The sequence below is a fragment of the Cornus florida genome, unplaced genomic scaffold, assembly GCF_030987335.1.
Source record: "Cornus florida cultivar Cherokee Brave unplaced genomic scaffold, ASM3098733v1 CherokeeBrave_3.0.0_Hap2_Chr05, whole genome shotgun sequence".
Classification (NCBI taxonomy): Eukaryota; Viridiplantae; Streptophyta; class Magnoliopsida; order Cornales; family Cornaceae; genus Cornus; species Cornus florida.
The window spans coordinates 22491185-22499432 of NW_026775575.1; positions in this window are offsets into that span (position 1 = coordinate 22491185).

The following is an 8248-nucleotide window of genomic DNA, read 5'->3' on the forward strand; positions in this document are numbered from 1 at the left end:
CTTGCTAATTGAATCAACCAAACACACACACACACACATCAATATTATAACACACCTTTCCCTCATTAGTCACTAGTTAAAGGTGTAGAAAAGTATTGTTTGGTGGTGACCTCTAAACCCCTAGAACTCTCTCTCTCTCACTCACTTACTCCTTATTGCATTCAATTATTTAGTTTAATTTGCTCTCTAATTTAATCAACCAACTAACGATTTGTTTAATCACTCGACCTACTAACCCTAATTGTGATTCCACAAGCTAGTACGACTCCAATCCCTTGGGACGATCCCTACTCACCCTAACTATATTTTTAGTGAAGGTAGTAGTGGCTTCTATAAATGTAAAACTTGGCCCTCACCTTAATGCACACTCTCTAAGCTTGATGTGTGGTAGGACGACACAACCTCCATCAAATAGCTAGTACTTTAAATGCTAGAGAGAAAGGGAAAATGCCTTTGAATGCCCCACCAAAACAACAATGTGTTGTGGAGACTCATTCCTCATCGGAAAGTCTTATAATAGAGCATGTCAATATGGTGACAACCTTGAGAAGTGGGAAGATTGTGGACAACCAAGTAGGTGTGTCCAATGAAGAGAGTGAACCGGTGCAACCAAAAGTTAATACCCGTCCCATTTCACATTATATTCCTACTTCATTGCATATGCATGATCTTTCAAATGAGAATGTCTTGAAAAGTGATTTTGAAAAGAAAAATTTACAAAATGATTTCAAAACTTCTTGTGTTGAAGAGACTTTAAAGAAAATTTCTGAAAAGGTTTTTGAACCAAAAACTCCATTTCCAGATGGCATAAAATGATCCATTTCAAATGACAAGCAAAAGGTCAAAACAAATGAAATCATGGATGTGTTTAGTCAAGTGAAAGTCAACCTTCCGCTTTTGGATGCAATCAAGCAAATTCCGGCTTATGCCAGGTTTTTAAAAGATATTTGCACCCAAAAGAGAAAGAACAAAAGCCAAGCACCTAGGAAAATGGTCTTAACCGAGCAAGTGAGCTCTATTTTGCAGCATAACACTCTTCCAAAGTTTAAAGACCCCGGCTCACCTACTACATCTTGTGTCATTGGTGACCATGTCATTAATCGGGCTCTTCTAGACTTAGGAGCAAGTGTTAATCTTCTTCCATACTCGATATATGTCAAATTAGGCTTCGAAGACTTGAAACCGACGTCGGTGGTTTTGCAACTTGCCGACCGATCCATCAAAAAGCCTAGAGGTATTATTGAGGACGTATTGATTAAGATTGATAAATTTTTCTTCCTTGTTGATTTCATTGTCATTGACACGGAACCGGTCCTGAATCCTAAGAGCCAAATTCCAGTTATCCTTGGCCGTCCTTTCTTGGCAACCGCGAATGCCAACATTAATTGTAGGAAGGGGATAATGAAGATCTCATTTGGCCACATGAAGGTAAAGTTGAATATTTTCAATCCGAACCCGAATTCATTTGACAAGCATGAAGAAGTGAATGTTGTAGAGAAATATCATGACCATGAATGTGAAGGAATAGAGTCTTTGCTTAAAACTAAAATTTCAAAAAGTTTATCTTCAACCCTGAATTCCAATAAAGTTGTTTCAAAATCCTGTTTTGAAAGGGCATGGAAGCCCAAAGATCATTTTGACCAAGGACCAAAAATTTCTTTTGAGCCTAATCCAACAAGTTCTCTAGGGAACCATTTGTTGGGTGGAGTTCAAAGTACTTATCACCCCATTAATGAAGGGATGCACTACAAGATGTTTGATCCGGGTTAAAAAAGCCCAACGTCTTGCTAGAGACGTTAAAGACTAATATATTTCGTAGGGTGTCACAACCCAATTCCTCCCTCATTTCTATTTTAAATTTCATTTCTTGTGAAGTCTAGATATTTGCTTTTGGTTCATATACATTGCTAGGAACTGTGATTAGGATTGCATGCACTTTCATGTTGAAAATGGCATTTTTCATCAGTTCGATCGATCTCCAAGGAGTTTCGATCGATCAAACTCCATACCTGCATAAAACCTGCATCCAATCACCTCTCTGTCCAATCGTTCGAAGAAAACCTGCATATTTCAGCTCTCTATCCCATCGTTCGAACTTGTTCCTAGATCGATCTGTAGTTCTTCGATCGATCCAACTTCATCTTGGATCGATCTGCAGTCTCAACACTTGGAAAAATTTTGAACTTGCATCCACCCTCTGCAAAAGGCCTCTCTGTCCCATCAATCAAACATGTCTGCAGGTTTTTGCATGTTCGATCGATCGAAGCCTATCTGAGATCGATCTTGGTTTGATCGATCTATGCTCTTTTAACTCTAACTTTGACTTTGAATTTCAAATTCATAAAACTTACAAAAATATTTTAAATTTTATTTTCAAAAATTCCAAAAAGATTTTATTTTTACTTTATTTCAAAAATTTGCAAATCCAAAAATATTTTGAATGCTAAAAAAAAATTAAAAAAAAGGGGGTTTTCAAAGTTTTCAAAAATACTTTTATTTCTTGTATTTTTTTTTTATTTTTGTCTATTATTTTTTAAAAATCTCAAAAATATTTTATTTTATTTTATATTTCAAAATTTCAAAAAAAAAATAATAATTCTTTTGTTTTCTTTTATTTTACTTAGTTTATTTTTTATTATTATTTTTTTTTAGTTTTATTTTTCAAAAATCCAAAAAAAAATATTTTTCATTTTTAATTTTTGATTTTTAATTTTCAAAAATTCAAAAGCTTCAAAAATAATTTTGTCTTTTAGTAAGGAGAGATCGATACTAGTTCGATTGATCTAAGATTTCAGTTCGTTCGATCGAACTGAAGAGGGAATGTTTTTAAAAATAGAGGCCAAGGGTTATTTCAGATCGATTCAACGATCGATCCAAAAAACCCTAGCGTCCCCTTGCCGCTGCAACCCTTCTCTTCCATCTCCGACGAGTGCTCCAGCGATTCCATCATGCCCGAATCTCTCTCCCTTATCTCGGATCTCAGATTTCATCTCCCTCTCCTTCGATCCACTTTTCTCTCGGTTTAGGTAAGATTTGAACTCCATCTTTTGATTCGAGCTTTATCTTCATGCATCAATACTTTCCATGTTAAATCTAAGATGTTATGATGATGTTCTTGCCATTTTTGAAGTTTTGAAGCTATGTATATATGTGTATATATATATGTATATATCGATTTTTTATATTTTTGGTTTTAATTTTTGATTTTGGGGGTTACGGGCTAAGGAAAGTGACCAAAATTGTTGATTTGTTGTGTAGAGGGGCCCACGAGCTTGCTTATGAGGCCCCCGTGCCATCCACGTCACAGATCTGTGACTTTTTGAATTTCACCTCACAATTCGATCGATCGAACTTTTTCTCAGATCGATCTGTAATAGATCGACTCACTTATTCAAGATCAATCGAACTCGCATTGATCTCACATTTTTGTGATCGATCGAATTTTGCAGATTTGCATATACACTTCACATACCATCTTTTGTGATTTCATGCTATCTCATACATGCCCAATGCCTGTGTTTTCCACATTGGATGCATTTCGTACTTATACTGTTTAGTATGCTTCACATCATGTCACTTATTCCTTATCTCTTGCATAGATTCATGTTCCTTATCTGTTTTGTCTATCTTATTTGACATCTATGATTCTATAAAATGTGCTTTAATTCTTTATACCGGAACTGACTTCCTTTTTGAGTTTCCTTTTATTTTGCAGGCCATGGCTAGGGTCAAGATTGTTGCTCGTGGACATTATCATCACAAAGTCAGGCGGAGATTAGATGACCAGGCAGGTCCATCTCACATCCAGAACCCAATTCCTAAGCCAGAGCAGATACAGAACCAGCCAGAGGCAGATGCAGCTCAGTCCCCATCCGCTGACTCTAGACTACAGTCTTCGACTGAGGCATCTTCTTTACAGGATGATGCTGAGGCTGAGCACATACCATCTCCATCACCACTACCAGCTCAGCTAGCCCAGGACTTAGACAAGCCATTGCAGAGATACTCACACCTTCAGGTGGCACATGAATCGGTATTCGATATAGACTTCTTCTCCCGGTCTGTTCTTACCAGAGCAGCATATGATGACATAGACCGGAGGGGCATTTCAGCCATATTAGCCCCTATTACATATCCAGTGTACCCGAGGTTAGTCCGGATGTTCTTCCAGAACCTCTGACCTGCCTCGAGTAACCTGAGGGAGCTGCGGACTACCATAGAAGGCCACCCTATTAGTGTTACTGTGGACACTCTATCCAGATCTTACCGATGTCCACATGTCTGCCCTCCTGATCTCGAGGCTACATATCCTACTCTATGAAGGCCTTCCTATGTTGACATGGCAGTGGCACTCACAGGTCACTATGCCGCTGGCGAGACTTTTGCCACGCGCACTTATCTGCCAAACGACCTGTGCTTCTTCTATTCAGTTTTATTCCGAAATGTATTCATGGCCGGCCACAAGATACAGAGGCGCGGCGACTATCTAATAGCTTTGTACGCCTACTATACAGGGCATTTGCTATCCATTCCTGCGCTCATCTGGAGCGTTATAATGAAGTTATATGTTGATTACATCAGCACGGCCAAGCCCAAACGGGCTAAGTATCTCCCATTTGGCCATCTCATTACACAAATATTGCAGGACCAGCGCTATCCCTTCCAGCACCGGGAGCGTACTAAGGCTAGGGCCTGCTCGTTCAAGAAGAAGGATTGGGATAAAAGCTACAAGGCTCTTATCAAGAGTCTACAGGAGGACGCTGCAGAGGCAGCTGAGGAGCTTGAGATAGAGGAGATGGAGCAGGTAGCAGCTGTAGCAGCAGTAGAGCAGGCGGCGGATGATGTACCAGTCGATCCGGCTGCCATGCATATGGACATTGATTTAGAGCAGCCCGCAGAGGACCCAGAGCATCACTCTCCGGTTGGGTAGCCCATTCATGATGAGGAGCAGTCTCAGGATCATCATTTTCCCGATCCAGCAGCACCTGAGGCTCCGATTCAGATACCCAGCTTCGAAGAGCGTCTTCAGACTCTGAAGGATGGCATGGTTTCCATCCGGGCTGATATTGTACAGATGTCATAGCCGTATTGCGAGATCTATCCAGAGACATCCGCGGAGCACACCCTGCCCGTCCTACCTCCTCTTCATGATTTTATATCTCTTCCTCATTTTATATCTGTGATTTGACTGTTATATTTATGATACTGTTATATTTTTTAGGCCAGTCTGTCGGCCCTATTCCTGTGATGTACTATATATACTATTTCCATTTTCTATATTATGCATAATATTTTTGGATGTCTGGATTTTATATTGATATATCTGTTAGTGATTGACTCCATCAGGTGCATTCCAGTGATTTCAGTGAGAAAGTGCTGCAAAATTTTCAGGACCATCCTTATTTCTCTCTCATTACTTTATTTAACTATCCCATTTACACTTGTATGTCCACTGTGCATTATTATTATCCCTTTTGTTATCTGATAACTTTTATCCAGTGCTATCTTTTCAGGACCATAGTTAATCCCAAGTTTGGGGGGGCTATGCCACCACCTACTTTGGATATTTATGTCCCGGCCATTATTTGCTTAGCTACATTGGTATACTCTTTCCTTTATTTTCTTTGCACATTGAGGACATTATGCCATTTAAGTTTGGGGGGTAATGGTGTTAATCGCAATATTTACTTTCAATTCAAAATTTTGAGTATAACTTGTGTATTTGAGGAATTTTCTATGATTGGTCCATAAATAGCTATGATTTTGATCTTTTGAGGACTATATTGCTTAAAATTTAAAAATTGTTTGACATGAGAGTCCAATACTCCTTATATGCCTTGTGGATGCCATTTAGGAGTAAATTTTTCAAAAGATTGATATCATGCTTGCACTTGTGGTCCACATCATCCTGATTTTGTGATTGTTTTGAGATTCATTCTAAAATTCTACACTAGCATAGGCGTACACTAGCATTCGTTTGTGGGGTACATGCTTTGTTGATTATTGAATTGGTTATATCCCAGTTGGGCTAGTAGTGCATTGAAAGCTTTCATTCTTGATAAAAGTGAATAATAACCCATTTTCACTAAGTAGCCGGGATTCTAGCCTCATCAAGAGCTAAACTTCTCGCGTCGAAATGTGGAGGTCCCAAACTCTAGGTTAATAACTCATTTCATTCAAAAAAAAAAAAAAAATTGTAAAAGTAATAAAAAAAGTAAGGATTTCTCCCAAAAGGTGAGAAGTGGGAAATGATTAAATGGAGGTTATTTTGATTTGTAGCCTAGTTGATTTGAGCTTGTAAGTCTTTAGAGGTGTTTGAACACCTAGTGCCCTAAAGCCGTCTGGTTTGGGAGTCATTGACCTAACGTTCGACCTCATGGATCGCTAGAAAGCTTAATAAATCAACACATTGCACTATGCATCCATCTTTGATCCTTAAAAAAAAAAAAAAAAAATATTCGAGTGAAAAGAATAAGCACACATAGTTTAATAAAGCTTTAATAAAAGATCCACTTTTTGTCTTGACGATCGGTACTAGATTTGTGTGCTAGTTTGAGGGTAATGATGTGATCATTTCTCTAGTTGGCTAAGATAGCAACATATTTGATGTCGATCCACTCAAAAAGGATTCTAGAGTTATTTTGATTTACATGATCATTTTCTTGATGTGTGGAGGACCATACTTGCTAGTTTGATGTTGAAATTTTAGGAAATTACTTGAAAATGGTGAAAAATTGCATACTTAAGGTAGTTTTCTCCCAATACTTGTTTGCAATATTGGTGTCTCTTTTGTGAGAATGAGCTTAATGTTTGTGGGTATCATTTCTGGAAACCCTCAAGAGACTTCACTCGTCCACTAGGGGTAACCTAGGGGTTTAAAAGACTTGTTACATACGCTAAATGTAATCGTGTTCCCTACGGAAGTGGCGTTATCCATTTATTGCTTTTTAGTTCATAGTTATATAGTTGTTCATTTCATTTCTTTACTTTATAGTTCATTGGTAGGGACTAGTAATATTTAAGTTTGGGGGTGTGATGAGCGCTGAAAATTGCGCATTTAAACCCCTTAAGCTTAGGTATTATAGGACCTTTATCTATCTTACTTTCCTGTTTTAGACTAATTTCATGTTATTGCCCTTTTTTAGGTGCTTATCCCCAAAATAAGCTAACTCAGCTAAATAAGAGCATAATTGAAGCAATCTTGAGATGAATTAAAGAAAGGAGTAAAGTGGCCGGGAGTAAAAGGAAGCAAGTGGTAGAAATTCAGTAAGTTCGATCGGTCTCAGGAAATATTCGATCGATTCAACTTTGATCGATTTCAGCACTTCAAGATGGATCTGAACTCTTTTGTCCTTATCTAAAGGTCCCACAAAGTTTGATCAATCCAACTTTCTTCCGATCGATCGAAAAGATTCCATCTTATCCAGTTGAACCACCACACCTACCACTTTTGTCTCTTTCCCAAAAATACCAAAATATCTTAGATTTGTCTTTATAGGCGCCGCTATAGAGGATCGATCCAGCTTAAGTTTGATAGATCTCAACCATGTTCGATCGATCTCAGAGAATGTTCGATCGATCGAACTTCCCCAAGTGCGAGAAAATTCAATTTCCAGCTCATTAAAAGTTGTCTCATATCCAATCATTGGGAGGAATATTGGTGTACGAGCCCAAGTCATTGGTGGTGACATTTTGACCTACCTATATAAGGAATATGAGCCATTCTTGATGTACATACACATACTAGAGAGACTTTTGACACAATTGATATATCATATTCTTAGTGAGGAAGAAAAGAAGAGAGGAGGTTAGAGACACAAGCTTGGAGTTCTTCCATCAACCAAGAAGATGAGCAATTTCTACCATGGAGTTAGCCCTTGAGGGTTGGAGGACACCATCCATGAGTGGCTAGACATCCTCTTGGGGCTAGAGTTAGCCCTAAGCATGTTTTCTACATATTGATTTATGTATTTTTGAGGAGATTTATATTGTGATATATGTTTTGACATTTTAATATATATAGATCTTGTTTATTCAATGATTTGTGTGGTTTAATGTTTCCAATTGATCATTTCATTCTATCCATATGTCTATGTATGCTAGAATAGATGTTCATGTGTTTTTTTCTAGATTTTGTGTTATTGATGCATGTCTATGTATATTGATGCTATATATCTAGAGATTGTCAAGACATAGTGCTTAATGGAATGTTCTTGTGGTTTATTTGATGGTTCATACTCATTTCTTG